The sequence below is a fragment of the Hipposideros armiger genome, unplaced genomic scaffold, assembly GCF_001890085.2.
Source record: "Hipposideros armiger isolate ML-2016 unplaced genomic scaffold, ASM189008v1 scaffold_53, whole genome shotgun sequence".
NCBI classification, from domain to species: Eukaryota; Metazoa; Chordata; class Mammalia; order Chiroptera; family Hipposideridae; genus Hipposideros; species Hipposideros armiger.
This window is the reverse complement of record NW_017731403.1, coordinates 94,086-107,502: the sequence shown is the minus strand read 5'-3', so window position 1 is coordinate 107,502 and position 13,417 is coordinate 94,086. Positions and strand designations below refer to the sequence as shown.

At 36.5% G+C, this 13,417-nt stretch overlaps 1 protein-coding gene across 6 annotated transcripts in view; it reads right to left on the bottom strand.

Moving 5' to 3' along the window:
- CLOCK (clock circadian regulator) overlaps window positions 1-13,417 on the bottom strand; it is a 120,611-nt gene extending 107,194 nt beyond the window's left edge. For 3 of the 6 annotated variants that reach the window (XM_019640848.1, XM_019640847.1, XM_019640846.1), the window contains exons 1-2: window positions 13,070-13,417; window positions 11,734-11,815 (exon numbers count right to left, since the gene is read on the bottom strand). The gene's annotated coding sequence lies outside the window, so the exon portion shown is untranslated. Of the gene's footprint in view, window positions 1-1,210; window positions 1,276-11,733; window positions 11,816-12,767; window positions 12,933-13,069 lie in introns of those variants that run through there. The other 3 variants (XM_019640851.1, XM_019640852.1, XM_019640854.1) reach the window with 3 other exon arrangements.

The following is a 13,417-nucleotide window of genomic DNA, read 5'->3' as shown; positions in this document are numbered from 1 at the left end:
GCAAATTAAAATCACAATAAGATACACCATTACACACCCATTATAATGGAATTCAAAAACAATGACAATACCAAGTGTTGACAAGAATGTAGAGCAACTGAAAACTCGCATACATTGTTGAAGGGAATGTAAAGTGTTACAGCCACTTTAGAAAAGTTTGTCAGTCTTATAAAGTTAAACATACAATTACCATACAACCCAGAAATTCCATTCCTATGTGTTTGCCCCAGCGAAATGAAAACTCATGTCCACAAATGTTTAGTAGTTTTGTTCATAATTGGCAAAAACCAGGAGCAATCCAAGTGTCTACCAACTGATAGTTATAAACAAACTATGCCATATTCCATACAATGGAATAATAGTATTTGGCAATAGAGACACACCACTGACATAGATGAGTCAAAAGCATAAATTAGTCAGAAGAACACACACTGTGTGGTCCCATTTATATTGTTGTAGAAAAGGCCACACTGTATTAACAGAAAAGATTAGTGGTTGCGATAGTGTTTATAAGAATGTATACACTTGTCAAAACTCAATCTGTACACTTACATTGGGTGAACTTTAACATATATAAATTACACCTCAATAAATCTGATTTAAATTAGAAGTCCAATAGGCTAAACTAAAAAGTATACAAGTATTATATTAGGTATACTAAAATCCAACTACCTAAAACCTAAGAGAAAAATACTTAATACAAGACAGCTCATGAAAACTGAGTATTCTGTGCAGCTTTTAAAAAATAATAGGGAATTGTCCACATCCAAATAGGATGGAATAGTTAGCAGCAGACTACTAATACTCTTGCTGAGAACTAGAAAAGCTAAATAAGTTACAAAAATCATATTTTTAAAGGCAGCCGACAGATGAAGCAGCATGGGGAACAAGAAGATCTAAAATTCCAAAGGGGAAATCTATTTTCAAGGTGTTTAGATGACCTACAGCTGTCTTTTCCCTGCCGTATTTCCAGATTACTGGAGGCTGAAAACAGAATTAGCCTGTGCAGAGCATTGCTGCTAGGAATTGAGAAGCCAGGAGAACTTTTGTTGTTCACACAGAGCAGGAGTAACAAAACTGGGAGACTGCAGGGATCTCAAGCTCAAGGTTAATATCTCTCACAGGACATTTGCTTAATTTAAAAAATGTGCAGGATAAGAGGCTAAATAATTAATTGAAAAACTTTGTAAAGCAAAGTGAAATTACTCACCTTTGGCACTGCTAAGGAGACAAAGACCATCAAGCTTTGAATTGAAAGTCCTGGAAAACCACGCCCTACAAATAAAGAAAGTAAGAGGAAGAGCACCGCCAATCTAGGAAAACTGCACCCAGCCTCCACGTAAATTAAGGTGACTGGCTCCCTACTCTAGCTCCCTAAAAGGAAAGGTGAGCCCCCTCCAGCAGAATGTACATGGCAATGCTTGCTTTATTTTGTTCTGTTTTTTTCTTTTATTAATAATTCACAATGCCTGGCATTCAATCAAAAACTACAAAGCATAAAAAATAAATAAATAAAAAATAAAATAAAAAAAATTAAAAAAAAAAAAACTACAAAGCATAAACTAAACAATCAACCAACTTGACCTAATTGACATTTATAGAACACCTCACTCAACAACAGAATACACGTTCTTTTCAAGTGCATATAGAACATTTACCAAGATAGACCATATTCTGGGACATAAAACAAATCACAACAAATTTAAAATGTTCCAAGTCATATAAAGTATGCTCTTCTTTCATCATAACAGGATTAACTTAAAAAATAACTGAAAGATCTCTGGGAAATCCTCAAATATTTGTAAACTAAACAACACACTTCTAAATAATCTATAGGCCAAAGAAGACATCAAAAAGGAAATAAAGTATTTTGAAATGGATGAAAAAGAAAATAATATATATACATACACAGAGGGTGCCAAAAAAATGCATACACATTTTAAGAAAGGAAAAAACTATTAAAATTGTAATACTCAATGTATACCAATAACAAAAGATGAATACTAGTCACGTTTAACTTCCACAATTACAAGAGGTGCTCAAAGCAGTTACCATCAGCGTCCAGACACTTCTGATTATGGTGAACTACTGCTTGAGCAACGTTGACCAAAGTGTCCACTTTTATAAATTTTTTTGGCACCCCCGGTGTGTGTGTGTATGTGTGTGTGTGTGTGTGTGTGTGTGTGTGTGTAGCGATCAACAATACGGTGAATGTTTAAATTTTAAAAACTTATTACATTAAAAAACACATTGCCATTAAATCCCCTCAAAATACTCCCCCTCACTTTAAACACACTTATCCCATGGCTCTTTCCACTTTCTGAAGCAGTTCTGGAAGTCCTCTTTTGTAAGTGTCTTTAGTTGTGCTGTTGTGGCTGCCTTGATGTCCTGAATCATTCTGACTCTGAGGAAGAGCCAGAAGTCACATGGTGCCAGATCTAGTAAATAAGATGGATGAGGACACACCGTAATGTTTTTTTCATTTGATAGAAATTACCATACCAGAAGTGATGTGTAACATGGAGCCTTTCCATGTCACAGTGAATGCCGCTGCCAAGTACCATCCAATAGAAAGGCAGGGATCTTCAATACGGGAAGCGGCGCATCGAACCTTAGTAACAAGTTTCAACTTGTTTGATGCAGTCAGTCGGGTGTGAACTACAGTTGAGACAAGGTGTGTTTTAAAGTGTGCCGTAAATCATGCTCCATCATTATAATGCTCTGTGTCACACATCAATTCCAGTATAGCAATTTCTGTCAAATGAAAACATTACGGTATGTCCTCACCCACCTTATTCACTGGATCTGGCACCATGAGACTTCTGGCTCTTCCCCAAAGTCAAAATGACCATGAAACTAAACGTTTTTAATCAATTCAGGACATCAAGGAACCACAACAGCACAACTGAAGACACTCATGAAAGAGGACTTCCAGAACTGCTTCAGAAAGTGGCAAGAAAGATGGGATAAGTGTGTTTGAAGCAAGGGGAAGTATTTTAGGGCGATTAATGCAACAACGTGCCTTTTGTAATCATTTCTTTTATTTAAACATTCACCATATGTTTTGACCCTACCTCATACTTACAAAATTTGTAAGCAGTACTTACAAGAAAATTAAAAGCACACCTCTATTAGAGGGGGGAAAAAAGGTCACAAATTAATTACCTCAGCTTCTGCCTTAAGAAAATAGAAAAAGAAAACAAACAAAACCCAAGTAGGTTGACAAAAAGTAAATACAGATTAGAGCAGAAAAATGGAAATAAAAAACAGGAAAACTAGAGTAAATGTTAAATCAAAAGCCCATTCTCTGAGAACCTTAATAAAGTTAATCTCTAGTTAGACTAATCAGAGAAAAAGAAGACACAAATTACCAAAACTAGGAATGATATCGAATCTCTACAGATTATATAGATATTAGATTCACTACAGATTCTAAAGCAATTTAAAGAATAAGGGAATATTATAAACTTTATTAATAAATTCAACAATTTAGATGAAATGGACAAGTTTCTTGAAAAACTTAGCAAACATGTGAAGAGATAAAAACCATACAACCACATGCCCAATAACCAATAGAAAAACAATATAAGTAAACCAACAGATGATGCAGATACTGAAATTAATAGACAAGCTGGTAAATAACTAGAATCAATATGTGAAAGAGAAATGGAGTCTAACAAAAAGTCTGTAAAAGAGGATCAAATGGATGTTCTAGAACTCAGTGTTACAATGTAAACTTAAGAATACAATAGACTGGCTTGGACAGAAAGAGAAGACAGTTGAGGTATACTGGAAAATAGATCATTAGAAGATAGATACCCAAAGTATAGAGAGAGAAAAAAACTCAAGAGTCACGTGGAATATGATCATTGGGTATAATACTTAAATTTGAATCCATAAAGGAAAGATAATGACAGAGAACTTTCCAAAATTAAAGGCCATCAAGCTAGAGATTCAAAAGCTCTATGAACATAAGGCAAAATACTTACAAAGAAAACTATAGCTCAACACATCACAGTCAAAATTTCAAAAACAAACAAAAAACCTTAAGATAAAAGAGAAAGTCCTACAAATTGCCACAAGAAAAATAAGACATTATTCTCAGTAAGACTATAAGATGATACATTACTTTCAATAAGACTGGTAGCTGATTTCAACAGAAAGCCAATAAAACATTTTTTAAATGTAGAAAAATAACTACCAACTTAGAATTCTATACCCAGTAAAAGTATTATTCAAAAAAGGTGAAATTAAGATGTTTTCAGACAAACAAAAAAATGGAAAAATTCACTGTCAGTAGGTAGGCCAGTATTAAAATACACACTGAAGGACACTATTGAGAAAGAGAAAATTATCCCAGACAGAAACAAAGAAATGCAAGATGAAAAAGTGCTGGAAAGGGCAAATAGGAACAAAAATTCACTGTCCAAACCCATACTAATAATGTATTCTAGAGTTTAAAATATATATAAATAAGATGCAGAATGATAATACAGAAAGACTGGAGTAGGAGTTAAAGTATAAGAAACTGGCATTATTGGGGGAATGGTAAGAAGTAGTAATTTGTATTATACTAATAAGTTAAGTATGCTTGTTGTAATCTCTGGAATAACGATTAAAGATATACTGAAATAATACATAACAAGTTAATAGTGGGAAAAACAGAATAGTTTGATTAACACAAAACAAAGGAAAACAGGAGGGATAAAAAGGAATGCAAGGGCCAGCCGAGTGGCTCAGTTGGTTAAGAGCTTGCTCAAGAGTTTCAGCTCTGAGCAACAGCGGTTCGATGCCCGGCCCAAGCTGAGCTACCGCTAAGCTGTCAATAGGTAGCAGGATGGCTCAGCTAAAAAAAATAATAATAAAATAAAAGGAATGCAAAACAGATGACTCAAGAGAAGTCAAAGTGAGGGGCAGCCAGTTAACTTAGTTGGTTAGAGCGCAGTGCTCATAACACCAAGGTTGACAGTTCAATCCCCACATGGGCCACTTAGTTGCACCCTCTACAACTACTGGGTTGTCGGAAAAGTCATGACGCATTTTTGCAACAAAAAACATAGAAAAAATATGTAATGGCTTTTCCAACAACCCAATAGATTAAAACAACTACTTGACTTGGAGCTGATGGTTCCTAGAAAAACACATTGTTCCCCAATAAAATTAAAAAAAAAAAAAAGTCAAAGTGGATGATCATTACAAACTCAACTATTAACAGCAAAAATGTAAATGAACTAAATACTCAAAATAAAAGACCAATGCTAAATTAAAATAATGAAAGTCTGTACTTATTCACAAGATCCAAAAAACATGAGAAAAATAGTTTACAGAACTATATATATCCCACTTCCTATAAAACTGTAACAAGTACATGTACGCATGTGCACACACGCATGTGCACACACACACACACAAATGCCTTAGAATATGATGAAAAATATAGCAACAGGCTTATCACTAGGATTTCACGTGATTTTCTTTGTAGTTTTACTTAAACTCTTTTTCAATGAGCAAGACTCGTTTTCTGAAAGCCAAAAAACTATGGTCCAAAGAAAAAAATCAATTACAAATTTTAATAATAATCAGCTCCAACAAAGTAAGACTTACAGAAAAACAGAAGAATGTGATCAAGTCTAAAAAGAAGATAAACAAAGTAAACTTATTTCACACAATAAACTCTACTGGTGAAACTAGTAGCCATATAATTATAAATACATTATATTATCACCATTTCTGATTGAGACAAAAAAAAATCAGGTAATAGTTGGAAATAGCTTTTTCCATTAATTAATGTTTCTCTCATTTGTCTTCTTGCTTCTAATAAAAATTTGTGAAATTTCTATTGAAAATATAAGTTAAAGTTGTAAAATAAAGTTTAAGTCCTATTTTAATTTGTAGGGTTTTTCGTTTTAATTTATGGGATTTTTCCTAAATAACGTCTTCTAATATTATTTCAACTAAAATTTAAATTTCAACATAGAAAAACTAATCATCTAGTTTTGTGAATCAAAATTTTACTTGGCAAAGGGATTTCAAAAAAACATACAGTATCATGCATTCTGGAGACATGTTCTAGTAACTTTTTTATTATTTAAGTCACATAAAAAGGTCAAGTATTCCCAAACTCTCTATGTAAATACAAAACTCTAAGCAACTTATTTAAATACATTTAAATTGGAACACACACCCCCACCCCCACAACAAAAGGATAAAAGCCATGTTTGATACACACTATGAAAGTAACAAAACAACATGAATAAGTGCTAACATTTATTGAACACTTAACTATGTGATAAATATTCACTGATCTACGTAATTTGCATGTATTGTCTCATCTAATCCTCATATAACATTATGAACTAGAATTATCTTCATTTTATAAGTCAGAAATTGAGGTAATATTTGTCCAAGGTCATACAAGCAATGAAGCAAGGATTTGAATGCCAAGCAACTAGCTATAGAGCCCTACCTACACTCTTCATCACTATACCATGATATAAATGTAAGTAATTTAGACTTTGTTAAAGTAGTTTGCTGTTTCTGTTATTAAGTTTCAGACAATAAATAATAAGTTTTATTTAGAATAAAACTCAATATTTTAACAATCTCATCATGTCACTGAGAATAAACAGAATAAACATCTAAAAACTTTTTTCATGACAAAATAAAAAAGTAAAAGGCAGTCACTATCAAAATATTCATAAAAACCTGAGAAAATGTGTAACTTCCAAAAACAGACAACAGAAGACACATTAAAACTATTGCATTAAATTTTAAATCATACCTATTTTTTCTTGAAAATAGTTTAACATAACAGTTTTTCTCCCCAGTTTGAACTGGAGGATTCAGATACCTAGGAGTTGAATAAAATGTCACAGAAATCATGTATAAAGTGAACGTCAACTCTTTCAGTGATCAAGGATTCTTTGTGGTATTTAGAGTTTCCTTTTAAGGAAGTGCTTTGGAGCTATCAAAAGAACTCTGTTGAATTTAAACTATTGTAAAAAATGTTATAGCTCAAATTTTGAGTGCAGACTGCTTCAAAGACTCCTACCTTACTTAGAAGTCTTGTTCAAGAGCATTATTATCCAAATGATTTATGCTCATGAAATGCAAAGTTAATTTAACAATTCAAAATGAAACATACTTTAGAAAAAATAGAAACCATTATAAAAATCTTGGATTCATTATTATGGATAATTAGATAATTTATTACATATTATGGCATTTTTTTCAACAAAATGCATAAAACTTCTGTTTAATCTAGATATTAATGCAAATTCAGTATCATTCCACTTAAATTCCACTTCAGTAGAATTCTAATTCTTGAATTCTAATTCTTCTGAATATTATCCTATTAAAATTTTTTTCCAAGTATCAACCCTACATGATTACTAATGCCATATTTTCTAAGAGTGACACCGTTATTTATTATTTTAATAACTAAAACCTTAAGTGTCCAACAGACATAAAACAGTAAATACTTGTAAATCATTACACACAGATGAGAATACTGCATAGCTATTAAAAATAATCATGCTGTACAAAAACACAGACATAAAAACGTTCAAGATTCACTGTTAAGCAAATAGAATAATCTGCACTACAATGGATGCACTTTGAGCCCATTTTATAACATTATGTGTCTGTAAGTGTATATATACTTCTATAATGACTAAACAAAATGCAAGAAGAAAATACTCTTGAAGGTTAACAATAGCATCTCCTCGTGGTGGGATATGCAGTGATACTTTAAATTTTTAATTCATGCTTTTTTCTGTTTCCCAAGTTTTCTACATTAGGGTTGCACTATTTTTGTAATGGGGGGAGGGGAGGAGATTAAGAAATAAATAAAGGCATCTATTTAAATTAAAACTATATTCTAATACAAGTGATAAATTCGTAGCTAGGTATTATGGTTTAACCCTCAAAGGTACAAGCCCATTTGTGTTTTGGTTTTTTTGTTTTTAAATACAAAACCTTTGATGATGAATCAACCTTCATTTTCATCTTCCACTATTTTGGGTGAGAGTTAAAAATTTAAGTATCTGATTAAGAACTTCTTTGAAAAAGAAGGGAATTTTTGCCATACTATTTGGCCTTATTAATGTAAAAATGAAAACAAAATATTTCTTAAGAAAAGGTATATCACATTCTAAACAGTATCCTATAAGTCAAAAGCAATTCATAAAAATTTATTTTTAAAATGGATTTCTTTCTGTAGACTTCTAAGACTTAATAACCAAAATAACATCTTTGTAATATACACACCTACAACAAGTAAAAACTCAGAGTTGACACTATACTTATGAGAATGAGTTGAGGTTAATTTAATATTGGCATAACTAAAAACAAGGAGAAAAGCAAGAATATCTTATCTGCCCAATTTACAGAAATTACACCTAACAAAACTATAAAAATGACAAACAAATGGTTGTAATGCAACCTATAAATATAAATGCCATTATAATTATAGTCAATTAGTAAGTGTTAACTGCTTTGACACTTAAAAGTATTCTATAAATGATTCATACAACTCCATCTACAATTTTAGACTCACAAAAGGAGAAAATACAATGCCTACAAGAAACTACATGTAATTTTTTTTTCTACTTTATGCATCTGCAAAGGAGTGGAAAGAAATGGACACAAATAATAAAAGGTAGTTTGCTATAATGTGGAACTTTGATTTTTCACCATGTTTGTTTTCATAGTTTAAAATATTTAAAATAAAACAAATATTTTATTTGACAGAGCACCATAAGTTAAAATGTGGGGAGAAGGTACATTAAATGTGCTTTGACGACAGGAACTGTGATAGGAAGAAACAATTTACTTTTAATACTAATACTGCCTGACATTAGATGGCAGACAATAGTTGAATGACAGAATTTCCTAATACATTTCTAACAATCCTGAAATCTAAGAGACTGTATTATAATTATTAAACAAAACATCACATGGCCCTTTCCAGTGAGATAGAGTAAAACCAAAGAGAACAACTATCAATTAGTCTCATACATGTAAATGCCTGCTCTAAGGATGCAACTTAACTCCTTATTTCCTTAAGAGCTAAGATTTCAGCTTTCTAAATTTGTCCTATTTTTTCTTAGTAACTATTTAAAAGGTTGAGAGATATACTCTCCCTCCAAACCCCATGTCCGCAAAAACAAAAAACTGGAAATACTCTTACCCTTACAAACATTATGTATGTTTTTCTTCTGGAATTTATCGTATCTTATGTTATAATCATTATATACATGCTCATTTAACCATACTAAATTTCAACCCACTGAGGGCAAGGTCAATTGTATCCATCTTTCTATGCATCTCACATAGCTTAGTAGAATCTTGATTAAGACTCTGAAATTTCTGTAGGCTCTATCACCTAAAAAGAATTAAGGCTTGGGAATTCTTTGCAGCTTGGTTTAAAGAAAAAAAACCCAAAACCCTCTGAAACTATTAGAAAGGTACTGTTCTCTCTGCAGGGAGAATGAGGAGGGGTGGGGATGTGCATACTACTTGTCTGCTGTCAGCTAAGCACAAACTAGACCAAAAGACCAGCTTTTCCCTTTTCCCCTTCAATGGCTGGATTCCATCCAAGTCAATCGAGGGACTGATGTAATCTAGAGGGCTTTCCAGTGGTCTGCAAGTACAGGAGAATAAAATCAAAGTTTAACCTGTGAGCTACTACTGATTAGGTGAAAACCCTAGAATGTGAACTCTAGAATCCTATAAAAACCATGGAATCCAAGTCAGTCTGCTGAATTCAATCTACCCCAGATAAAGCTCATACCAGTGGAACCTCACTGCAAACTCTGTAAATGCACCCCAAACCAACTGACTCCTCAAAAGTGAAAAGATGAGTATGTCCTAAGGTGTAAGTTGTAAGTTACACTTTCTGACATATTCCAGGTCATTTCCCTGTCCTGTGGGTAGCAACATAGTCTACAGTAGAGAGGCAAATGGGCAGAGCAGACGACTGATCAAGACAATTCAATTTTCAAGACTGAAAAGTCTGTTTGTAAATGTACAGTAAACGATATAGGTTATACAACAGCGTTAACAGCAGTTATTTCTGGGGAGGAATGTGAGACAGAAGTAGAAGTGTGCAAAGGTTTTCACTTATTATATATACATTGTATTATTTTAATTTTTCAAGAGCATCAATTTTCTTCTACAATTTTAAAAACAAAATTTTATGTAAATTTTTGAAATATTGATTTAAAAAAGATTAAACAGACCCACATGGAATTCAAAGGAAAAATGAATGCCATTTTGCAAAAGTTTGGCTCCGACAGATCAAACAGAAATAACACAATTATCCTATCCCACAAAATAAAAAATATTTGTAACAGAATGAAAATGCCCATAGCAACTGTCACTCACTACTCAACACTCACTACTTTTATTATACAATATTAGCCACCAGAGGGAGTTTGAGTACCCTCTCCCCAAATTATATCCACTCTAATAACCCCCTTTTCAAATTTAACCTAATCAAAAAGGTTAGATTGGCAGAGCTAAAAAATCTTAATACAATACTTACAACAATCCATAAGTCAAAAAAATTTTTTTGGCATCAACAGTTTTATTTTAATTTTTTATAACACACGCACACACAAATATACATTTCAGTGGAGTTCATGTCTGATTTCCTTATAAGAAAAAAGTATCCCAATCTGAAAAGCCAACTACCTGGACAATAAATTCCATTATTATTTTAATGTAGTGCTTATATTCTCCAACTGTTTGTCATGACAACTTTGGGGTTTAAAAAAGTAAAATTTTATACAACTCTGACTCCTGAAAAAAGTGGGAGGGGAAGCACAGACAATAATCTGAAGACAGTATAATCCAGCCATAATGCACAATGTAAATAATGTCATTACATTCTTTAGCAAAACAAAATATGACTAAACATCTTTAAAAGTTAAATTTGTCTGTGACTTCAGCATCTTAAAAACGAATGTATAAAAAACCAAACTTATCCTAAACTTTCAATTTTGGTTCATTTTTCTCAAAACATATTGTAAATAGCCAAAATCACCATAAACCAGGGAGAGACAAGCAGACAAAAACCAGAGAGCAAATTATTTTGGAGGGGAGGATTTTTGTTTCATCCAGTTTACTAATCTATAACATAGTCACAAATAGTTTAAAAACACAGTGTACATCTCATTTCCAACCCTCCCCTCCTCGGGCTATTACTTCTTCCTCTTCCCCATGGTTATTTGTTTTCCAGTATCTTCCCAGGGTGCCTTTATACATAGAAAAGTAAACACAAGTTCATATTCCACTCCTCCCCCTTAACACATAAAGTAGTACATCATTCACAGTCCTACACCTTGTTGTTGTTGTTTTTTTCACTTTATAACATACTTTGGAGATCTTTCCACGTCAGTACACAGAAAGCTTCCTCATTCTTTTTTTCATAGCTGATCGTGACTAGTTGTACAACTTTCATCTACCTTCTTCAGGCTAACCTTTAATGACATTATATTAGGTCAACACTTAACACCTGAATTAGTTTCTTCCTCCGCCAACATGATTTTAAAATAAACCAGATTTGAGGTGTCCCAAAGTATAACTTTCAGAGAAAGCAACTCATTATCTAAACTGTATCCTTTTTACGACGTTTGTTTTCGACCAGGTAGGGGAAAACAATCCGCAATTTTCTCCTCTTATCGCTTAAAATAAAGCTACAAATTAGAAATGCAATCTTCATTTCATTACCTTTTTTGATTTGGGGAATCAGTGTAATAGTCAAATCAACAATGACTGTAAAAGTTTCTTTATTTCTTGTGCTTTTCTTTCACTGTAAAAGAAAAACATCGATTTAAAAAAAATAGCTAAAAAGCCTTAAAGTCGCATAGTGGCATTCTAATAACAAGAAACCACCACCTGATTCTCATCGGCCAGGTCAGAGGCCAAGGCTTTTATCTTTCGGGATTCTGCTCACTATGATCAGCAGGACGACTTCTACCCCGACAAACACACACTCAAGAATAAAAACTCTGCGGCACTACGTGTTGGAAATAACACTCCAGGAGCCACAGCGCCTGGACCAGCTACAGAGACTCCGGCTTCGCCGGCGGAAAGGGATCTAGGAAAGCCAGCCGCGGCGGTGACAGGGAGCTGGGAAGGCGCGGGCTCACGGAAGCAAGAAAAACCCGCGCTGCGCGGGGAGCCCTCGAACCCGCGCAATCGCTTGAGCCGGACGCACGGAGCCGCGCGCTCCCCGGAGACCGAGCCCGGGAACCACGACCACTAACGGAACCAGACCAAGGGCGGCGGCGGCCGCCGCTCGGACCGCGGACTGCGGTGCGCGGGTCCAGCGCCGGGAGGGCGGGGGTTCCCCGGAGGAGCTGGCCGCCCCGGCGCCCCATTGGGCGCCGCTCCAAACGTGCCCAAGTTGTGACAGGAATAAAGTGGGTCACAAGGCCTAGCGGGTCCCCAGCAACAGCCCTTTCGGCACCAGGTCTCCCATTTTTCCCGCCGCTCTGTCACGGAATCAGCCCCAGTCCCGGGGCGCGCACCAGCCACCCGGCCCCGCCATGCACCCCAATCCCGCCCCTGCCCCGCAGGTAACCCCAGCTGCCCCGAAGGGCGCCTCAGCCAAGGCGGGCCTCCGCCCCAACTCCCAGAAAAAGACACTAAAGCGACAATCAAAACTTGGGCTTCAGCTCCCGCCTTCCTCTTCCCTTGGCCGCCGCCCCCCGGCCACACACACACCGCCCCCCGCTCCCGCCCCTACCCCGCGCCCTCACCGTGCGGCTGGCGGCAGCTCCGGCTTCTTCCCTCCCCCACCCTGGAGTCCGGCTGCGGTGACTCGGAACCACTAAACCGGCTGCGTCCAGGAGACACTGCGGCTCCCAGCACGAGGAGCACCTAGGGCAGTGAATGGCGCCCCCAACCCACCCCCAAAATATTCACCGCTACCGCCGCCCGCTCCTCCTCCCCCTCCCTTCCCTTCCCCTCCTCCACCGGCACTGGGAGCACGCATGCGCCGCCGAGGCAAGCCTACCGGCAGACGTCAGGCCCCGGGCCCACCCGGTGAAGCACCACTCACCGGGAGCGCGCACGCGTCCGCAGCCAGATTTCCTTTGCGCTCTGGTTCTCGGGGGTTTCCTTTTTTAAAGCCGGTAGCCGCAAGCCTTGTCTGTGATTGCGCTCCCTTCCGGCGCATGCGTCGTCAATGACCCCCGCGGGCTCCGACGGCCGGCGCTCTGCGTTCGCCCCTCCCCTCACTCTCCCATTCCCCGGCGCGTCTCGGTGCGCATGCGACTTTCCCCGTTAGGCAGCGCTGAGCTGCGGAGGGGATCCCGGGTTGCGGAGGAGACTCTCTCTCCCTTGGGCGGCGTGATTGCGCGGTCCGCGGCCGCTGCCGGGGTTGGAGGGAAACCGGGATCTCCCCGGT